Raw genomic sequence first — 23,510 nt, 5'->3', positions numbered from 1 at the left:
CTCTTCCGCATCTTCACTTGCATCTCCTTCAACGCAAACACGGTACGAAGCTGTGGCGAGGGAAAACGTGGTGAGAGCTGTATTTTCTATCTTCCCGTAATGCAATGACTAAGGAATCCTGGAATAAAGTGTTGGGTTTTAACGTAGTCATACGGAGTAGACGCGCGAAAGCATGTGTTCAGTCTTCGCCTTTTCTTACTGACATCAGCGGACGTGAGGCCGAGCCGAGGACCGCATAAGGCAGAGGCAAAAAGCAATCAAGGAAGCACACAAAAAGACTACGGTAGCGCGACTGTCGGCGGGGCTCGCTCGAGCAAAGAGCGTGCAAGGTGTCCAATGACGTGATATAAACACACACAAAACAGAGGCGATGCTGCAGCGCAGCCTTGAAAGTTTCGCGCGTCACGCTAGAGCGGCGTGCGAACGCTCGTGTTCCCTAGGTACACACACGTACACTAAATCGCATGAGCCAAGCTGTGTAGAGTACGCTAAGCCACACAATATGCGAAAATAAAAACCGAAACCAGTAGCGTTTGGCAACATCATCATCATTCCTTATTCTGCGACGACGCAGTTACTGGGAGCTGAGTTATAGCCTTAGAACTAGGCAGACAGTGCAGCCGTGCAGCGACTGCGGCTTTCCTGGCCCCAGATGCGTCGCCTGTAGCTGCCCGGCATGCTGCCCGGTTTTCCAAGCTTTCGTTCGCAGCGCCGCCAGAAACAGATGCTTGTGAGTAGTCGCATTTTTTCACCGCAATCATTCCAATTTGCTGACTTTGTAAATGAAACAAAATATTTTGTCGTTTAATGCAACAAGTTTGTGGCAAAAAGGGCTTTATCAATTCTTTTTTTAACGCGTGTAAAGTTAGGCGACATTAGCGCCACCTTTCCGTTCGCTGGCGGCGGATTGCGAGTCTCATGTTGGCCGCTCGCTACACTATCTTTTTTAGGACGCTGAAACGACTCTTTGTTGGCGGGGTGCGACGGTTGTGATGTGGGTGCGTTTCTTCAGTTTGTTGTGTTAAATGTGCGGCCTCGTTAGTGTTGTGGTAGTGTGACTGAACTCGGAAGGTGACAGATGGCTCCAGTGCTGCGGAAGACGTTCTTACGCGCACGCAGTGCTCAAAAACTGCTCTGACGTACTGCACGCAACCACGCCGAGAGCGGCCGGCGCCCGATGCCCGATAGAAGAAACGGCTTGCCGTGAATGTTGACAAATGTAAGTACAGAACTGGAAAATGACTTCTGCGATGTGTCGGGGGTATGATTGAGGGCTGCGAATGCATTTGGGTTGGTCTTCACGTCTTGTTCGCAGTGAGGTGCAAAATGCGGGCACCACGCGATCGTTTGCAGAGAGAAGGTGTTCTGACACGCTCGCTTGCCAACTATGCAACTTTTAACCCGCCGCCTCACGCTGTTTGCGTCAGCTCCTCGGCGCAGGAGTTATGTGATAGAATTTGGTTGCACGCCGAGAACTATGGGGTGCTGCTTGATTCGTTATTCCGACTGAACAGGAGCAGCGCGTGAAAAGGAGACCATAAGAACGAAAAGTGCTTGTAGCGGCGTGCGTCTTTTGATTCTGCTGCCTGAGTGTTTACTAGATAAGGAGCATTGCCCGTTCTACGTCGCAGTCACATCAAGTGCTGTGTTTCTTGATAGTTCTGGTCAGCGAAACGACGATTAAAAATAGCAGAACCATTCCATTGCAGTGCAGCTGAGGTAATCGCACAATGGAAGGTTTGTTGTCATTTTATTTTTTTACGTTCACTACATTTATGTCATTCCCCCATTTTCAGTCTGAAGCGATAAAAGTATAACGTGATTCGCGAATAATAGCTTTAAGAAAAGTATGACAAGCTTTGTAAACCATTTTTTTGCTAACTATTGGAGGCATAGGTAATTAATAATTAGCCTCCACTCATGAACACATTGGACTGAACAGCTAGAGGTTTTAATGGGATGTGGCTTCTGTGATGTTTATGAAAGCATGGCTCTAATGCAGCCTTTCTTCAAATGCACCCGCAGTCAAGCCCTGTACAGCTGCTCCACCGGTATCATCACGCTACTTTTGCACCAGCTTTCATCTGTCATCGAGCCAATGCTACCTCAACCAGAGGCAAATGACATCAAGACCTGCTGGTTCAGCCTATCAGCCATTGACACTGGATATCAAGCATGTGCCACTTGTAAAAAGATAGGTAGACAAGTGGGTATATTTTCCTTGTCTTTTTTAGCCTGCCAAAAATCTTCTGGTCCAGGCTCTCTCTCTCTTTCGTTTTTTTTTTCTTTTAAAAGAGGACCAAGAGAAAGGGAAAAGATATTGCGGGCGTCATGAAAGCACTCCCCTAGTCAAGTGCATTGTGTTATAGTGTGAAATGCTTTCTATAGTTTTTTCCCTCATGCCTCTCGTGCTTGGAAATCTTGACCACTGTATAGACCAAATTAAAACAATTATCTGCTTCATGACCTTTATACAGCAGTCTAAAAGCAGCAAATAAATTTTATAGGTTTACTTCAGCAGTACCTACCTCTTACAAGGTATGGCATGTTTGAAGTGAACCAGTGATGTGATAGGCATGGCCTAACGGGCAATGCATAATTGAATATTGGCGTTCAAGTGGAGCACTCTGCTTTAGAAGCATATTTGTTGCTAGCATCAATAATTGATACCTTACCAGGTTATCCTTGCATTACATGAAACCCTGCAAAGCTTATATTTTAGCTGTACAGAAGAAAGGTGCTTATTCGATGTCATGAGCATTGCTGAGGTTTTCTTTCACACTCCCTTTGTCACAACTGACTGCACTGTACAGTTGAAATGCATTTGGAATTGAGTATTGGTGCATTGTTTTTTTTATTCATGCCGACGTTCAGTTACTGATTGCATTACACTAGCTGAGCCTAAGTCAACAAATATTGCTGTGACCTTAACAAGACCCCTGGCTTTACTTGAACTGATGCATTTGATGTTGCCTTTCTCCCGTGCCATCAAGGTTTGTAATAAGCTGTGTAAATAACTTATTTTCTTTCTCGAGGTATTTATTGCTGCAATTAGTGACAGGTAATTTCCTAAAGAACAACCTAAGTGCACATTTTTATCTTCTTTGGAACACTTGTTTGCTTGTTTCCCTTGTATTCTTAACTTAAACAGATATGAGCAGGCCTCGTCACTAGAGGGATGTGCTGCGGGACAAATAAAAAACTACCAGTCCAGCTGCTCCCTTAGGGGCACGTTTCTGAGGCTTTTATCGCTTGTAGTTCTATGCAGCTTTACTTACAAGTATTGTATCTGACGCAGTGTGTGCCTTAATATTTTGATTCATTTGCTTTAGAGTGTGCCACTCTTGCCCTGACGAACTTGCTCACCTTTGTACTCTTTGTTCATACATTTTCCCCTAACACCTGGTATAGCTCCAAATGATACATTATCTACAGCAACATGTGCATTATATTGCAATGTCTTTGTGCCATCACTTTTGAAAACAAAAGCTGCCTGAATTTTTGTGCAGACAAATCAGAAACACAAAATAATTTTTATATTTTATGGCCTGCATGTTATCTTCATATGACTGGAATGGCTAAATATCTCTTCGTGGTAGCCTAATTTGGTCATCATCATCATCAGCCTGACTACACCCACTGCAGGGCAAAGGCCTCTCCCATGTCTCTCCAATTAACCCTGTCCTTTGTCACTTGCCGCCACTGTATCCCCGCAAACTTCTTAATCTCATCCGACCACCTAACTTTCTGCCGTCCCCTGCTGCGTTTGCTTTCTCTTGGAATCCACTCCGTTACCCTTAAGGACCAGCGGTTATCTTGCCTTCGCATTACATGCCCTGCCCAAGCCCATTTCTTCTTGATTTCAACTAAGATGTCATTAACCCGCGTTTGTTCCCTCACCCACTCCGCCCTCTTCCGATCTCTTAACGTTACACCTATCATTTTCCTTTCCATAGCTCGCTGCGTTCTTAACTTAAGCTGAACCCTCTTTGTTAGCCTTCACGTTTCTGCCCCATAGGTGAGTACCGGTAGGATACAGCTGTTGTATACTTTTCTCTTCAGGGATATTGGTAAGCTACCAATCATGATCTGAGAGAATCTGCTATATGCGCTCCACCCCATTCTTATTCTTCTAGTTATTTCCCTCTCATGATCCGGATCTGCGGTCACTACCTGCCCTAAGTAGACATATTCTCTTACTACTTCCAGCACCTCGCTACCAATTGCGAACTGCTGTTCCCTTGCTAGGCTGTTGAACATTACTTTGGTTTTCTGCATGTTAATTCTTAGCCCCACCGTTCTGCTCTGCCTGTCTAACTGGTTGATCATGCTTTGCAGTTCTTGTCCTGAGTGGCTTAGCAAGGCAATGTCATCAGCGAATCGCAAATTACTCAGGTATTCTCCATTAACTCTTATCCCTAACTGTTCCCATTCCAGTCCCCGGAATACCTCCTGTAAGCAGGCATTGAAGAGCATTGGCGAGATCATGTCTCCCTGCCTGACACCTTTCCGTATTGGAATTTTATTGCTGACTTTATGGAGAACTATAGTAGCTGTGCAATCGTTATAAATATCTTCCAATATTTTCACATAACACTCTTCCACACCCTGATTCCGCAATGCCTGCATGACAGCTGAGGTTTCCACTGAGTCAAATGCTTTCTCGTAATCAATGAAGGCTATATATAGGGGTTGGTTATATTCCGCGCATTTTTCTATCACCTGATTGGTAGTGTGAATGTGGTCTATTGTCGAGTATCCTTTACGAAAGCCTGCCTGATCATTTGGTTGACTAAAGTCCAAGGTTTTCCTGACTCTATTAGCGATTACCTTAGTAAATACCTTGTAGGCAACGTACAATAAGCTGATTGGTCTGTAATTCTTCCAAGTCCTTGACGTATCCTTTATTATGAATTAAGATAATGTTAGCGTTCTTCCAAGCTTCTGGTACTCTCGAGGTCACAAGGCACTGCGTATACAGGGTGGCTAGTTTTTGTAGCACAATCTCTCCTCCATACTTCAACAAATCTGCTGTTACCTGATCCTCACCAGCTGCTTTCCCTCTTTGCATTGCTCCTAAGGCTTTCTTTACTTCCTCCTTCGTTACTGGCAGGATGTCCCATTGCTGTGCTCGACTGCCTCCCTCAGTAACTTGATGATTACATTCGCTACTGTATAGATTTGTGTAGAATTCTTCGGCTAATTCAACTATCTTATCCATATTGCTGATGACATTGCCCTGTTTGTCTTTTAGCGCATACATCTGGTTTTTACCTATGCCCAGTTTTCTCCTCACTGATTTTAGGCTACCTCCGTTCCTTAGAGCATGCTCGATTTTCTCCATGTTAAACTTTCTTATGTCGGCTACCTTGCGCTTATTTATTAACTTCGATAGATCTGCTAGTTCTATCCTGTCTGTGGAGTTAGAAGTCCTCATGCTTTGGCGTTTCTTAATCAGATCTTTAGTCTCCTGAGATAGCTTGCTGGTATCCTGTCGAACCATCCTACCACCTACTTCTGCGACGCACTCTGTAACGATAGCTGTAAGATTATCATTCATTGTTTCAACACTGCGGTCGTCTTCTTCAGTTAAAGCGGAAAATCTGTTTTGCAGCGATAGTCTGAATTCCTCTACCTTCCCTCTTAATGCTAACTCGTTAATAGCCTTTCGCTTCACCAGTTTCCTCCGTTCCCTCTTCAAATCTAAGCTAACACGAGACCTTACCATTCTGTGGTCGCTACAACGGACCTTACCGAGGACCTCCACATCCTCTACGATGCCAGGGTGTGCACACAGTATGAAGTCTATTTCATGTTTAGTCTCACCATTGGGGCTCTTCCACGTCCACTTCCTGTTTGCTCGTTTGCGGAAGAAGGTATTCATAATCCGTAAACTATTTCTATCTGCGAACTCTACTAATAACTCTCCCCTACTGTTCCTAGAACCTATAGTCACCTACCGCCTTGTCTCGAGCCTGCCTAATTAGGTGTAACACGTTAATGTCAGTTCCTGTGAATATTATTCAGTCTTCGAATGTGGGGGCAGAATTGAACACAACAGCATGTTATAGCTTTTTCTTGTTCAAGGACGCATTACATTTAGTTCTAGTCTTGTGACTGCTGCTTATGCTATTACTCAGCAGCCTTATCAAACTCACTCGGAGTGCTGCATTTTAGTGCACATTTAACTGATTGCTGCTGCTCTGTGTTTGATTCTATTAGAAGTTACTATAACTGTATACTTTGAATGTTTTCTTGTGCAGTTCTCTTGCTGCTGCATTCTGCCATGGAGAAGGCTACCTGTTCGTGCACACGTCTCATCACTAGGACGCTACCTCTTCCACTGGTGATGCAGACAAGTAACAACAGGGTTAATTGGAGAGGCATGGGAGAGGCCTTTGCCCTGCAGTGGGCATAGTCAGGCTGATGATGATGATGAACAACAAGCAGGCTGCCTGATATTGAGGACAAGTGTCAGGATAGTGCACCAACAAAGTCTCTTAAGCATTTCTGTGCTGATGCATTTTTATTAAAATCAGCTCATAGCTTAATATCTACATCCATGGGGACATTTAGCATATGTTTGGCATTTGTTTGACTTTTAATTCGCTAGTGTTTGCAGCCTTTAATGTTGGTCTTAAGACAGTGTAAGCATTGTTTCACTGTGTGGGATTTTTTAGCTGTTTTGGAGAGATGTGTGTGTATGCATGCAGTTTTTTTCCACGGGTTTGTTATGTGGCTCATGGAACTTTCATGTTACAGAAGAAATTATTTCGTTTCTGTGTTGTACAGGAAAGTGAGCAGTATTTATATGCACCAGGTGTTTCAGGGAAGAATAAGTAGTTTTCAAAAATATGGCTTTTGCTGCATAATATTACCAGTGTTAGCAGACACCAGAAAGCCGGTGAGGTGTATTTAGTAAGCTGGTTAACTAATTTCTGATAATTAACTTTTTAACTAACACAGGTTTGCAACTGGTTGCAGTTAGAGACTTTTAGCCAGTTGTTCGTAGTAGCCATATCAGTTTCTGGAATGTACAAAACATGATTACTTTCGCCGCTGTGGCTCGACAAAATTTGGCTGCATCGTGCGAGAATACATGCGCTTTTGAAAGCACACAGGGAAAGAAACCCCTCCAGTGCATGTAACTGCTACAAATCTCTAATGGCAACTAGACGCCTAACTCTGATAGTGAAGGAATCATATTCTTAGCACCAAGACACACACACACACAGGACACCCGCTAGACTTCAACTATCTTTACTGGACACTTGTACAACATAAATATGTATCACTGAGCACACGCAGGTGCCTCGTCATCCGCAACAGGTCTAACTACGCCCTGCCCTCTCCTGCAAGGCATACGGTTGCGCCGATAAACAATCTCTTTTTCTGCCAACACCAGGGAGGGAGTGCTTACACATGTCACCCGCCTCTTGAATACGAAAGACTTCGATAATTTTTCTTTCTTTTTTCTCGGCTCCCAGGCCTTTCGTATTCAAGAGGCGGGTGACATGTGTGTAAGCACTCCCTCCCTGGCATTGGCAGAAAAAGGGATTGTTTATCGGCGCAACCGTATGCCTTGGAGGAGAGGGGAGGGCGTAGTTAGACCTGATGCCGATGACGAGGCACCTGCGTGTGCTCAGTGATACATATGTCGTACAAGTGTCCAGTAAAGATAGTTGAAGTCTAGCGGGTGTCCTGTGTGTGTGTGTCTTGGTGTTGTGTGTGTTCTTACCGCTAAGAGTATGATTCCTTCAAGCCGTTACTAACTAGCCCAACTTAATGTTTTAACAAAGTTTCTGATAGTGAAAAGGTTCATTAATAAAAATTAGCTAACCAGCTTATTACGTAAGACTCTTCACAAGTTTTCTGGTGCCTGCCAACACTGGTAATACTATGCTGAAAAAGCCATACATTCATCTCAAAATACCTGTTTTTTGAAAATTACTTAGTCTTCCCTGAAACACCTCGTATATATGTAAGAAAAACCTAACGGGATTTAATTGACGATGTTTTGGTTGGAGGGCCAGTCGTTTTCAAGTGTACTACAGCATTTGAAGCGCACAGCTTTTGTTTCGAATGCTATACTATACTCGAAAAAGGCTGGTCCTCCAGCCGAAACATCGTGAATTAAAACCTGTTATGTTTTTCAATTGCTGTGTGTCAGTCACTGTTACTCAGAGGGAACTGAGGGGAAGCGTGCCGAAGGCAATATTCTGTTCCTCTATTGTTCTCCATAAAATATTTTCATGCATCATGCATGTGTTGTAGCGCGTATGTACACTTGTGCACAATAAATGTAATAATTTGCATTTTGCTTCTATTATTCTTTAAGCACTCCAGGATAGTGTTCACAAAATGATTTTGAAGTGATAAAACTATGTTGGTAAAAGTGTTGTACTGTGTAGTTAACATACACTTTTCCAAAAGTTGATGTAAGAATTATACTTTCTTCGTACTTGAGTCTTTTGAATAACGGTGGCCAATTGTCGGAAGACCGTTGATAGGGCGTTGGTAGACATTGTCGGTATGTGGTTGATAAGAAGTGTAAAGACTTTCTATGTACTTGAGTCTTTTGGATAACGGTGGCCAATTGTCGGAAGACCGTCAATAGGGTGTTGGTAGACATTGTCGGTAAGGGGTCAGTAGGAAGTGTATACAAACTCGATAAGGGGATGATAGGAAGTATAAAGACTTTCTATGTACTTGAGTCTTTTGGATAACGGTGGCCAATTGTCGGAAGACCGTTAATAGGGTGTTGGTAGACATTGTCGGTAAGGGGTCAGTAGGAAGTGTATACAAACTCGATAAGGGGATGATAGGAAGTATAAAGACTTTCTATGTACTTGAGTCTTTTGGATATCGGTGGCCAATTGTCGGAAGACGGTTGATAGGTTGTTACTACAATGTACAAAGGCGTTTAAAAGACTTTCTATTCAATGTTGATAGGTTCTATTAACAATTGTCGAAAGACTTTCTAAAGAATGTTACTAAAAATTTTTGTAAGGGAAGCGAAACACGCTGCTTGGTTGTAACAACAAGGCTTTCGAAATGGTAAAAGAAAGCGATGCGAAAATGTAGTTGCTGCCAGACTAGAGAGTTTTAGTTCTTGAATCGCAGATGTCTGCCGCCTGAATCTCAGAGGGTGAAGGAGTCGTACGCAGGCTAGGTGAAAGGGGCGCCGTCCAGTCACATGATGGTGTGCCGTCAGCTCCCGGAATCGGCGATTTCGTCCGTTCTGTGGATACCGGTTTACCGCTGCCGAGCGGAGCCGAACAATTTCAGCAGCTGGCCATCGGCACTCAATGCCAAGAGAGACAGTCAGAAAACAAATATTTCGCGACGTTGGACCGGGTTGCCGCCTCAAGTCAAATATGGCCCAACACGTGGTCTATATGGGCAAATAGCAGTGGCCACAGCATTGGAAGGAGCGCTTCCGGAGGAGCGACCCACGTCTCCCAAGAATAAGGTACTTGGTGGCTATGGATCTGTGTTGCGGTGAGTTGAGTGTGTGGCACGTAGGCAGGTGCAGCATGCGTGTGGGTGGTCAGGATAGGCACCGCATACCTGAAAGCGAGGATGGGCAAAACACCTGAGTAAATAGTGGTTGAAGTGGTAACACGGTAGAGAATTTGTTTTCGCTTGTATAACGAAAGTAGATAAGTGATAAGACGTGGAGAGGAGAGAGTAAGGAGGCGGCGGGTGTATCGTATATATTTGTCTTTCTGTTCAATATTTTAGGTGCACAGCCCGATCATCCTTGGGGTTGTAATCCTCTGGATAATGGGAAGGGATCCCCGGAGAGGGTCGAGAGCGAGGGCATGTGCCCGTCCGTTTCTGATTTTGCCTGGTCAAGGGTTACCAATTCCAGAAGGACGTGTGCAGATTTTGGTGCTGGCGAAAAAGTAGGTGCTTAGAGGGGCAGGAAATCTGCAGAGAGCTTGAAGGTGGCGAAGTAATGGAAGGTTTCCTGGATGTCCATACCAACTGTGATGGTATTAGTGTGGTGACGGTGGTGAAGCATCGGTTCTGCGATTGCTTTTGTTTCAGATGAACTCGGATCAGAAATTCCAATGTGATAAATGCGGTCATGATCGTGGGTGCGTTCAGAGGTAGCTGTAACTTTGGAGTGGGCTATCATTGCATCTGTGTGGTGCGTGTCTTGAGGCGATATGCTGTTTTTTTATCGACGTGCCCAATTTCTCTCCAGATCAATGTTTCGGAGTATAGACAAGATAGTGAGGCGTCGTAGATAGCCCCACGGCGATTGAAAATAGGGGATTTTCGAGAGGTGCAACATGCTCCCCCAAGTGCTCCTAACGTGGCAAGGCCTTGACTGGAGGTGATCAAGCGGTGGGGCCGAGGATCACGATGAGCAGCATAACTAGATATGCGTACGCCGGAACACCTAGCTCCGTGAGTAGGCACATGGGGATAGCAGTTTGAATTTTGCTGAGCTGACACATTCGTTAGGTGATGGTCTCGGAGCATACAAGACTCGCTAGAACACGGTAGCTTCCTCATCTGGTGTAGGTCGTGTTTATTGAGTTCACCGGCTGGTATGGGTAATGCATTTAAGCATGTAGGGGAGAGGGTATTTATTTGTTGGAGAATTATTGACGCTAACGCATAATCGGTTTATCGCGAACTTTTGCCGATTTTTAAGCGAGACTTGTTTGCACTCCTTTTTATAACTTTCTTCCCTTTTTCATTATGCCTAATGGCAAATAGCTCGAAAAAAAACACCTGCTTCTGTTAACCTGTTGCTAAATGAAGCCAAGGATGCCAACATGTGCCTGACATGCAATAGGAAGGTTGTCAATTCCCAATTCCATGAGAGAGCTAAAGGCATTGATCGCCTCCCTCTAGGGGTTGGAAATAAGAGTGCACTCTTATTTTTCGAGTGGCCATTCGAGCACCACTCTGGCAGCGTGGGCTTCAGTAATGTGCACGCCTTGTTCAACGGTTGCTTCTTGACATCCTCGGTTACCATGGGCACAGCAGATCATGATGTCATCCTTATAGATGCCATTTCGTAGATGTGTAACGGAAGCAAAGATGTTTCAAAACCAAGCTAAACAACGTGGCGGATATAATCGAGCGTCAAATTGAGCCCCGTATTACGGGGACCGGTGGTAAGTGCTGATTATTCGGGTCAGTGTGCATTAAGCGACCAGACAGGAAGTTTTGTGTTAGTTGAATAGTCGGACACCTGGATCGGATTCTGGACTGTTGGCTAGGATTGCGCTGTGGGAGACATTGCCGAAAGCCAGTTTATGGACACACCCACAACCATATGCTGTTGGACAGCGCTAGAGTTTGCGCATACGATTTTGTACAATCGTGCAGCAACGTCTTGGCAGCACACGTGCTTCCTGAAGCTATTGAGTTTAGGGGGTAGATGGTGGAAGTGTTATATTTGTCACTCCAGGCGAGGGAGCACTGTAACACCATTCTCTCCGTGTAGACTGGAGGTTTGGTAGTGAATTCATCGCTCTGCCTTGTTTTATTATCAGAATGACATTGGCTTTTTTTCCAAATACGGGCTAGATGCCCCATCTTTCAAACATGATTTACGTAATCCAGTGTAGCTTGAGCAACTTTGAGTCAGGAAAGTTACGAAGCATGCTTTAGGCGACAGAAGCCTGTGCTTCGCGATGCTGTATTCTAGCACAGTCCTCTAAATATGGGAAACCATTTCGTTTAATATAAGTACTTTTTTCTTCTCAAAATGAGCACAAGGACGAAAATGCAGCCAAGACCACAACAACTGCCATAACAAACTGCTTAGGGGATAAATGACGCGCCCGCTGGCGTAGTGCGTCCTGATCTAAAACTGCCGCACTAACTTGTTGAGCGACATAATCTCCGTGAACCTCCCCTTGACAGTCGTTTTGGTTTGGAGTGGGTGGTGATGAGAGCATACCGCCTGTTGATTATATGGACTAGTACGAACTGCGGAGAAACTGTGCCAGCGATGAATTTACGTCACTAACAGAACCTCCATTAGCTGAATTTTTTCATATATATAAGATATGAACTAAGCCTTTCTTGTGACCTCTCGCAGTAAACCTAATTCCATTCTACAGCCAACTTTAACCGCTTTTTGTGAGTGCCCAATCCCTTTGAGAACAACGGCACATAAGTGCTCGCAGAGTGCTGCTAGACCGCGAAAGGAATGAAGAGACCGCTTATACGTTCCTTTCTTTTAATAAATTACAACACTACTGATAATCACATCCAATTCACTAATATCGAAAAAAACACCAATGTATAAAATTGAAACCGCCACCAGCTTCCCCCGCGGCACACGAGGACACGTCGAATGTGTTCAGGATGGCCCCAAACTTTCCTGCCAGCACTCTGCAAAAGAGAAAAGGAGTGAATGGCAGTGGTGGATCAACCGAAGGGACCCCGACTACAGTCACTAAGAAATCGGGTTCTACACAGCATATTTTTCGCCATTGATCTCTGAGGTTCGTTTCCGTCTAAACAAAGTGATACTCTGAAGTATAGTTCCGGTCGGAGTGAGCCACCCTCGGAAATGCCGTCTGCGCTCCTTTAGTTGCAGTGTAGTGCAATGCCACAACGCAAGAACTTTCGCCACTTACAGTCTTAGATACTGCATATTCTGCCCTCGCGGAACGAAAGTATTCTTCAGTATGCGAGCACGTTCGTTCTTTTCCATCTTGCCGTTATTTTTTACAGCACTCCATGTGACCGTTAAATAGTGGGTGTGATAAGCAGGCGATGCTTGCAGCCGTATTGAAAGTTTACAAATATTAGTCAAACATTCAAAAACATACGCGGCGAAGAAAATATTCCGCGCCTTTTAAAAATCTTGGTTTCTTCGCCTCGTCGCTGTGGATACTGCATAGGCAAAGTCTCAAGCGTGAGCTCTTTGCACTTGAGCAATGCACTCTATCCCAGTCAAGGTCTGAGTAAAAGCCAATCTGGTGGCTTTTTACTACAGTGTCTTATTTGTCCGGCAGAAAAATACGTATTTATTGCCGAAAAAGTTCAATTTGAATTTTTTTGACATCCTATTCGAAGTTGTGACGTCAAGATCGATAAAGGACTCCATGCTCTCCGCGTATAGAGTGAACACCAGAGTAGCCTAGACTCAGGGATGCGGCAGTAAATAAATTGTCGCGCATTCCACTTGCCTCGCGGAAACTGTCGAGGGTAAAGATAAGAGTTTATTTTTACAACTTTTTAGTTTAATAAAAGCCTCGTTTTTAGTAATGTAACCTACTTCATATTTGCAGGTTAGTTTATCAATATAGGTTAGTTTATCGATATATAAGGGGCCATGACAGGGTCGTTCTTCAATCTGCAGTTTTATACATCATTAACTAATGCAAGAGCTTATAGTTCAATTATGAAAATTTGGGTCCCCTCCAAAAATGCAATTGTAATTGAGACCGGGAAACTCCTCTCACCGGCAGCGACCGCCATAATGAATGCTCTCATGACGTCACAAAGGCATGCACAGAGCAACGCCGTCTGCTATCGTTGCTCTAATGAACGCAGCGAGGTCTCTCGTCCCCTGTATTTTCGCGGCCGTTGTAAGTAGCAGTCGCGCCTCATATATGAGCGAGTGGTGCTGTAAAAGCGATAACTGTAAAACAGTTTTTCTTTAGTATATTTGGGCCCGCTCACACTACGCCGACCCGACGCCGATCGGCGGTCCGTGGGCTGGCCGGTACGTAGACGCCGTCGCTGCCGCACCGGCCTGTCGTGCTAGACCGACGGCGCCGTCAGCACGACCAATGACCGCGTATCGTATGGAGTAGTGTAACAAGTGAGCTTAATGGGAACCATAATAGTGCCGTGAGGAGCTTGTTAGGTATGACATTCAGTAAACTTAATAATTCTTAAACTTGTTGGACTCATGAGAGCCACGGTGACACACGCGACGTGCGCGCACCAGCGAAGATGCGCTTCCAGTCGGTGCATGCGCACCGAACGGTGAGGCAAGCGACAAGGGCAAAAAAACGCCACCCGACAATGTCACTCGTCGCTCGCCGCCGTCGCCTGGGTTTGTCTGTATCTCATCGAGGTCGAAAAAAAGCTAAATGACCAGCTGCATTTCATATCTTCTTTAATTTTAACCAGCGGTGAACTTTTGCATGATTCTAGAATTTCAGTCGACTGCGGACTGCCGGCCACTTTATATTATGAGGCCTAGCGAATCCGTAGGATTGGAGTGCGCTGTTTCAGCGATTGCAGAGAGCAAAATCAGAAATTATAGCGCATGCAAATAACCACCCAGAGCAGTTCTGGCTACAATGACTTGAAACAGACGACTGCCTACATCGCAGGAGCGCGTACAACAAGGAGCGGTGCCGATGCGACCCGTTCTCTAGAGCATGAGCTGACGGCAGCAGGCAGCAGTAGCCGGCGTCGACTGCATGTGGACAACAAATTTGGCGGTTGTCATTTATGCAAGCAGAGTCCGAACGTATTTTAGGTGAAGCAATTCAAAATCAGGGATTTGTGCAATCGGAGGAAACAGATGCCCTTAGCGGGAAGCGCCAGTCCTACGCGAAGTGTTTCCCAAGCAGGCGATACCATCGTCAGCGAAATTGGAGTCATATCGTAGTGTGTAAAGGAGTAAAACTAGAATTTGTGATCAAGAGTAGATAACATTTAAGATAAGGAGGGCCCACGTTGCGTTTTATGCCAAGCAAATGAGCAGTGCCGTTTGTGCACAAATGAGAGCCTCAGCGCCGGCCTACAGCTGTCGTAACCGTCGCATTCTAGATGCAAAGAGCGCACGCGCAGGAAACGCTAAATCGTGTGCTACTATCTTGAAGTGCTCAGTTAGAAAGCGGCGACTATTCGTCGTTGCGGACACTGAAACATTAGAGTCGCGTTGGGTTGTTCTAGCGGCTTGGTTCCTGCAAAAGGGTTCTATGAGCCGAAAGCAATGTATGTTCGACTTACACACGCACGCAAGTAGCGGAGAAGCCGTTGCATTCGGCACTTTTCTCTGCTCTTTCCGTGCCGCAAGCTTAGTATAGTGTCACTTTGAGGTAATTTGAATTCAATTATAGAGCCGACGAATAGCGGCCAAGAACTTGGTAGCCAGCGATTAAACGCGACGCCCTTCACGGCGCGCATCGCCAAAGGAGTGCATGGCACATGCCGCTTTTCACATACGGGTGCACTTGACTGCTCAAAAAGGCCATACTCATAACTTACGGATAGCATGCTTCTATGGGTTAATAATGAGCCAGACGTGCATCAATATCTGTTTCTTCAACAATCGGAAAACGGACGCGACGAGCAAGTCTGTTTTCTCAAGCGTCACCTGTCGTGAGTGTTCGACGAGCGCGGAGAAGAACGACCCTCCAGACGGGTGGCTGAGAACAGAAAAGCGTTTATCCCTGCTCGCCCTACGACGGGCGCCGGGAGAGGAGGGTGCGTCCGCTCCTTCACATTACTTGGCGCTCGGCTGTTACACTAGCCGGCGGCACACTACATCCCCCTCCGTTAGCCGATACCACGGCGATGCCCCCGAAACGGTCCGGCACAACGGTCCGGCACTACGCCCGGAGCGAGTCACGGCAACTGTGTCCTTGCAGCTGCAGCTTGACTGCCGGGTGATGTCTCGGGCGGTGAGTTACTGCCGCGCCGCGGTCGAGCTCCCCCGTCCTCCTGTGGCGGCGACGCTCTTGGTGTTAATAGCCAGTTTTCATCGTCGTAGCCCAGGAAAGCGGGAGAACGAGGCCGCGTCGTTCGACTCTGCGATGGCTTCCAGGAAACCAGCATCCGCCGATTGCGGCGCACGGTCCCGCGGCTTGTCTTTACCCAGTATGAGCGTGGGGTCCCGGCTTGCTCTACTATTTCCCCCTCGCAGTCGAAGTCTCTCACCCAAACTTGGGTCTTGGGCGGGAGTACCGGCAGCTCTCTGGCGGCGTGTCGCGAGTTGAAATTTCGCCTTTGTTGCTCCTTGGTTTCGCGATCTTTTGCGGCGCTGCCTGCTTGCTCTCGCTACCCCGCTGTGCGAAGAGAGCGGGAAATGTCGGAACACGTGTGCACAGCCGTCGTCCCATGAGCAGTTTCGAAGGGCTGAAGCCTGTTGGTCCCGGCGTGTCTCTGTAGGCCAGCAACGCAAGATAAGGATCTTCAGCCTTCTTCAGCAGGCGTTTTACTGTTTGCACCGCTCGCTCTGCTTCCCCGTTGGCCTGCGGATGTAAGGGGCTGCTCGTGATGTGGGTAAAACCGTACGTCTTCGCGAAATTCGCAAACTCCGAGCACGAAAACTGAGGTAAATTGTCGGAAACCACAGTCACAGGAATTCCATGACGAGCGAAAAAGCTCTTCAGGTGGTTTATAACTGCGTCTGCTGTTGTGGAAGCTAGAAGCGCTATCTCCGGGTACCGAGAGTGGTAGTCCACACAGATGAGGTACTGCTTGCCACGAAGTTGAAAGAGATCTATGCCCACCATGTTCCAAAGCAGCTCGGGAATTGATGTTGGCAGGAGCGGCTCAGCATTTTGCTGGCGCGTTTTAGCGCAGATTTGACAGTTAGAGACGGCTTGACGGAGTTCACTGGATAACCCCGGCCACCACACAGACTGCCTGGCTCTGGCTCTGCAGCGTTCGATTCCTGGATGCCCCTCGTGTAGGCGAGCGAAAATTTCTCCTCTCATGTGTTGAGGGATAACCAAGCGTGTTCCATATAGCAAGTAGCCATCGTTTTGGGATAGACTTGCTTGGTGTTGCCAGAATGGTGACAAAGCAGCGGGAACTTTGCGTTTTTCCGGACATCCATGCACGCAGTACCACCGAAGACGCTGGCAGATTTCGTCTTCGTTTTGTGCTTTCTTGATCGGATCGAAGGCGGAACTTTGAAGTCCGATGACAGCTCCCTTTACGTAGGCACTGACTTCGTCGCATGGGAGCATTCCTGCTACCAGGTCGCCGGTTACGGGCGCCCTGGACAAAGTGTCGGCCGTTGCAAGGCTTTTCCCTGGCACATACTGCATCGTGTAGGTGAAGCGCATCAGGCGCATGCGGAAGCGTTGAATACGTGGCGGCAGCAAATCCAGAGAGGCCTTTCCCAGAAGGGTGATCAAAGGCTGATGGTCAGTCTGGAATGTTTCCGTGAGTCCACGGATGTATTCTTCAAAGCGTTCGGCTGCCCATGTCAGCGCCAAGGCTTCCTTTTCAACCTGAGCATAGCGCGTTTCTGCCGTTGTTAGGGATCTCGAGGCGTATGCAACTGGGCGTTCACATCCATCTGGCTGCGTTTGTAGCAGGACTGCACCCAAACCATGGGCTGATGCATCCGCTGACAGTGTTGTAGGGTAGTCTGGATGATACTTGGCTAAGCACTTCTCTGAACACAGGAGGTCTTTGATGCTCATGAACGCTACTTCCTGAACAGGCCCCCAGGTCCACTGTGATGTCTTTTTGAGGAGGTCTCGAAGCGGTGCAATTTTCTCGGCCAGACATGGCAGAAACCTTGCCAAATGATTCACCATTCCCAAGATCCTCCGGACTCCCGCGACGTCTTTTGGCGGAGGAAGTGACTTGATTTAGGGTCGGGATGGATACCTCGGCGGTTTATGACGCATCCCAGGAAGGTCACCTCATTAGCACTGAAAACACATTTCGTGCGGTTGAGGGTGAATCCCGATGAAGCGAGTCCCTTTAGCGTCGCGTCCAGGTTCTTGTCATGCTCCGCTTGGTCGCGGCCAAAAACTAGAATATCGTCCATGAGATTGACTACTCCAGTCAGTCCACTGAGAGCTTCGGACATTCGTTTTTGAAAGTATTCCGGCGCTGACGTGATACCGAAGGGAAGTCTGGTGAAACAGAACCGCCCTATCGGCGTGATAAAAGTAGTCAGCTCTTGGCATGCCGGAGAAAGAGGAATTTGGTGAAATCCCGAGTTGGCATCAAGTCGAGAAAATACTGTAGCCTCACCTAGCAGTGCGAGTGACTGTTCCACTGAAGGAAGAGGAAACCTTTCTCTGAGGACCGATGAATTGAGGCGAGTGAAATCCACGCAGATTCGGACTCCTCCTGACGGCTTCACAACGGGAACGATTCCACCACACCAGTCCGTAGGGCCTCAACAGGACGAATAACCCCTTGCTCCCTCATCTTGTGTATTTCCTGCTCCACTGCTTTTCGTAGCGGTACAGGAATGCGCCTCGCTACAGTCACGGAGTACGGCACGGCTGTCGGCTCGAGACGAATGGTGTACTCGCCCGGCAACTGACCTAGTCCGCAGAAAAGTTGGGAGTAACGCTCCTCAATGCGTTCGGTTGCGCACAGGAACTTCACCAAGCCCAAAGCCTCTATAGCAGGTAATCCAAGGAGCGGGTGCTTGAGATGTTGAACGACGTAGATGACTTGGTCGGAACTTCGCTTCTTCCATTTGATAGTTGCGCCAAATTTTCCGACAACTTGAAGCGCTTTCCCCGTCGGTCCTGCCAAAGTTTCTTTTACCGGATGGAGATCTCTGGGAACTGCGGCAAAATTTGCAGGCACAACGGAGACTTGAGCCCCTGTGTCAATATTGGCAACCAATGGAAATCCGTTAATGCCGACTTCGACGAGCCTGATGTCGTTCTGAGCAGTGGCTGGTTGATGGACAGCGCCGAGAAAAAGTGCTGAGGTTTCCTGCTCGAGTGTTGAGACTTCTTTAGAGGGAAACTTTCTGCAGACGCGAGCGTAATGTCCCTTACTTTTGCATCTTGAGCACTTTTCGGATTTAGCCGGGCACGAAGGACGAGGGTGAGGCGCTCCACCACAGTAGCTGCAAGACTGGCTGCTCGTCTTCGCGAAACTGGCCAGTCGCGTGCGATTTTTTCCCTTGTGCTTTGCGCGGACAACAGCATACAAAGCAGTGCCTTCCGTCTTGACCAATGGGCTTCCCTCCGCGGCTTGAAGTTGAAGTAGCTGCTGTTGATGATGCACTGTTTCCTTCTGTCGAGCCTTGGAGAGAGCTTTGACGAGGCTGAGGTCGGCATCCAGCTGCAACGCTTCTGACAGTCTTTTATCACGGAGGCCCAAGACAAAACGGTCGCGGATGAGTCGATCCCGCAGTTCACCGTAATCGCACCTGCCCGCCATGTTGTACAGCACAGTGACGTATTGGTCAACCGTCTCTGTGGGCTCCTGTTCACGCCGGTTGAAGCATGCTGACTCGTAGACAACGTTCTTTGTCTGAACGAAGTGCGAATCGAACTTCCCCTTGACGAGGTCGTAGTTCTTTGCGTCTTCAGCAGAGAGCGAAAACGTGCTGAAGATTTGCCTGGCTTGGCGGCCCATCACGTAGAGCAGAGTCCGCACCTGCGTATCCTGGTCTTGCCTGTTGAGACCGGATGCGTAGCGGTAGTCTTCAAACTCGAGAATCCAGGCTGGCCAATCCGACGCTCGGTCGAAAGTGAAAACTGTGGGCGGCTTCAGCGCAAAGCCCGAACTCGCAGTTGCTTCTGCCATCACGGTTCCATCCGACCGCTGAGGACGGCGAGAATCTCTTTAACGAAGCCCGGACCCCACTTCTGACACCATGTCGTGAGTGTTCGACGAGCGCGGAGAACGACCCTCCAGACGGGTGGCTGAGAACAGAAAAGCATTTATTTCAGAAAGGGACGGGCGAGCAGGGGCTCGCCCTCCGACGGGCGCCGGGAGAGGAGGGCGCGTCCGCTCTTTCACATTACTTGGCGCTCGGCTGTTACACTAGCCGGCGGCACACCACATCACCCAGCTCGCGTACGAAGCTGACGCGTTCCGAAAAGAAAGACGAAAAATGCCTTTTCCCTAAGCCAAATAAACTCTCCGAACGACCGCAGTTCACGCTGTGCACGCAAGCACTTCAACACAGACAACAGCGCGCAGCAGACGACACGGGGCAAGTATGCCCTTGTTACGTCAGCGACCAAAGGTTGCCATACAGGCAAGCAGTAAGCAAACGAAACGAAAAAATCATATTTCGCTCAGAATTACCCCAAATTTCCAGGATTTGCAATTTAGCGTGCTGGGAATTTAATACAATAGGCAGGGTATGCGCGAAAATAGTCCTGTCATGGCCCCTTTAAACATCACTTTGGCTTCGGTGTCTCTTTAGCATTATTCGCCGACATCCCACGACTGACGTGTTGAGAGAGAACAGATTTCCACTCATAAAAATCAGCTTTCTCGCAAAGCATGAGATTTAGGCTGTTTCATTGAATCCGCCAATGAGCCACCGGAGGGATTTCCAGATCACTGGTGCGTCGCTCATTATACGACCGTTGTGCGTATCAGTTCCTCAGCACTCACGAGAAGCCTGCAACAATGAACGACACGGTTATTCTGGGTATGATGAAGTAGCCATCGAATAATGCAGGGTGCTCTGGACAAAGCGCGACTGGGGACAGCGAGAACCCTGTTTGCACGCCTGTCTTCCAGTCCAGCAATGTGGCGAAGCCTACTTTTGGACTTCCCTGAGAAACTCAGAAATAAAACTGCGTTGTTTTTCAGCGCCAGCTGACACTTTAACTTTTCCCTTTGCATCCTTCGCTCTGTTCTGGATTTAATATCCCTTCTCACCCATGTAATTGGAAGACTGTCCGAATGAACTGCACATTACCCTGAACTCTATGTTGCTATTGGCAAATAATGTATCTAGGGAGACTTCACTCATGGGGCGAAATGCGATACCGTTTGTGAACGGAGTAGCATATGAAAAACCCCATACGAAAAGCGCGAAGTAAGAAAGAACGACGACCTAAGGCGGCTGTCGCCACCTCACTCCAAGTTTTAATGGTAAAAGTGAACTCCTGATAACCCGCTACATATGACGCGTATCGCAACGGCGATTAGTGCCATGGATACCAGGACGGATTTTGAGGACACCAAGCCTTGCTGATGTGTATGTGGAGGATGTGGAGGTTCCCGGGAAGGGCCGTTGTAGCGACTACAAGAATGGTAAGGTCTCTAATTAAATTAGACTTCAGGACGGAACAGAAGAAACTAGTGAAGTAGGAGCTCATTAATGACTTAGCGGTAAGAAGGAAAGTAGAGAAATTCAGAATACCTCTGCAGAACAGATATTCGACTTTAGCTGAGGAAGACGATCCCAATGTTCAAACAGTGAACGGTAACCTGGCAGCTATCGTTACAGAGTGCGCAGTAGAGTAGGTGGCGGATACTGCCAAGCTCTCTCAGGAGACGACTGATCTGATCAAAAAACACAAAAACATGAATGCCTCTAAACCCCAGAAAGAATACAATTATCAGAGTTATCAAAGTTAATAAAGAAGCGCAACGTATCCGAGATCAGGACGTTTAATATGGATTGAATGGAGCATGCTCAAAAGATCGAAGGTAGCCTAAAAGCAGTGAAGGGGAAACTAAACGTACGTAAAAACCAGATTTATGCGTTAAGAGACAAAGAGGGCAATGTTATTAGCAATACTAATAATATAGTTGAAGTAGCCGAAGAGATCTACAGAAATCTATACAGCAGCGAATGTAATCATAACGTTAAAAATGGAGGCAGTAGCGCACGCCAATGGGGCATCCCAACATAACGAAAGAGGAAGTATAAAAGCCTTAGGAGCAATGCGAACGGGGAAAACAGCTGGTGAGGATCAGGTAAGAGCAGATCAGTTGAAGGGCGGAGGAGGGATTTTGCTACAAGAAAAACTAGCCAACCTTTATACGTAATAGCTTATGACTTCGAGCGAACCAGAAGCTTAGAATAGTGCTAACATAATCTTAGTTCATAAGAAAGCAGACGGCAATGACTTAAAAAATTACAAGGTATTTAGAAACTCCAAGGTATTTATTGAGGTAGTCTCTAATAGAATCAAGACAACCTTAGGCTTTAATCAACCAAATGACCAGACAGGCTTTCGTAACGGATACTCTAAGTAGACCATATTGACACTAACAATCAGGTGATAGAGAAATGCACAGAATCTAACCAACCTCTATACGTATATACCTTTCATTGATCACGAGCAAGCACTTGACTCGGTGGAAACCTCAGTAGCCATGCAGGCATTGCGAAATCAGGGTGTAGAACAGCCTTATGTGAAAATACTGGAATATATCTATAACGACTGCACAGTTACCGTAGTCGTCCATAAAATTCAGCTATAAAATTCTAATAAGCAAAGATGTTAGGCTTGGAGATACGATCTATCCATTGCTAATTACTGCCGGCTTACAGGACGTGCTCCAAGGCCTAGATTGGGAGCTTGGGAACAGTTGGGGATAAGAGTTAATGAAGAATACCTAAGTAATCTGCGATTCGCTTGATTGCCTTGATAAGCCACTCAGGAAATTAACTGCAAAGCATGGTAAATTAGCTAGACAGGCAGAGCAGAACCATTGGCCCAAAAAAATCATGAGCAGTCACGCAAGGGAACAGCAGTTCACAATCGGTAGCTAGGTGCCGACAGTGGTAAGGGAATACGTCTAATTAGAAAAGCTGAATTCCGAGAGAAAGCAAGCGTAGCAGGGTGCGCCAGAAAATTCTGTGGAGGGATGAGATTAAGTTCGCGAGGGTAGGGTGGGCGGAACTGGCAAAGAACACGGCTAATTGGAGAGACATGGGAGAGGCTTCTGCCCTGCAGTGGCGTAGTCAAGCTGCTGCTGATGGTGATGAAGCTATGCTATATATATTGTCATTATTTCATATCCATGCTCCCCAAGCAATACTGCTGCGCGTGAAGTGACTGCTTGTTTAATAGCAGCAGGCACCCAGTATTGCGGCTATAAACGCATCAACGCTTCGGAAAGCAAAGTTGTCTTCTTTCTACGGCCTAATAACGTGTTTAAGAACAGATGCTTCGCAGACATCAACGTTCGCTTCATTCTGCTCGATGTAGAAGTCTGCAGCAAAAAATATTTACCTTGCACACATTACCTTTCCTATTTGTTGCACTGCGGGTACCATCAATTTTCACCATGACTTGCATAATACATTTCGAAACGAAAACGCGCTTCGTGTACATTCAAGAATCACGTTTGCGGTTGCGTTGTCAGCTGAACAACTGCGAGGGATGATAGAAACCGCAGCTGTCTGTGAGATACCACTTACGGAAGCGGCTAGCAGCGGCAACAGCAGCACCGCGGCCGGACACCCTCCTATAGCCACAGCCACTCGGCCATCATGACGCAGCGGTGGCAGCCTGGGCCGTTGGCCGCGGACTCTGTACCACAATGGCGGCGCTGCGTGGGGCGGAAGCCGCTGTCTTTCTTCACTGGAAACGGGTTCGAGGACGGTGATGTTGCCTGCACCCGATCAGATATCTGCAATAATACTGATGTAAAGGAAAGGCACAATGAATATAGGTTCGTAAGCGGAAAAAACAACTGGCTCAGCAGAACGGGGTGCTAATATTGTGCCCACGCACTCAGTCTAGGATTCATGATAGCGGTTCTTCGATGGGGTGAAGTTTATGAGGAAAGACGAGCAAGTGACGGCATATAATTACCGAATTGACGACATCTCCAATTAGCCTCAACTGTGTTATACCACATGCTGTCAC

Source organism: Amblyomma mixtum, chromosome 3, assembly GCF_055824585.1.
Source record: "Amblyomma mixtum isolate Tamu chromosome 3, ASM5582458v1, whole genome shotgun sequence".
Taxonomy (NCBI): Eukaryota; Metazoa; Arthropoda; class Arachnida; order Ixodida; family Ixodidae; genus Amblyomma; species Amblyomma mixtum.
Note: the sequence above shows the minus strand (reverse complement) of the source record.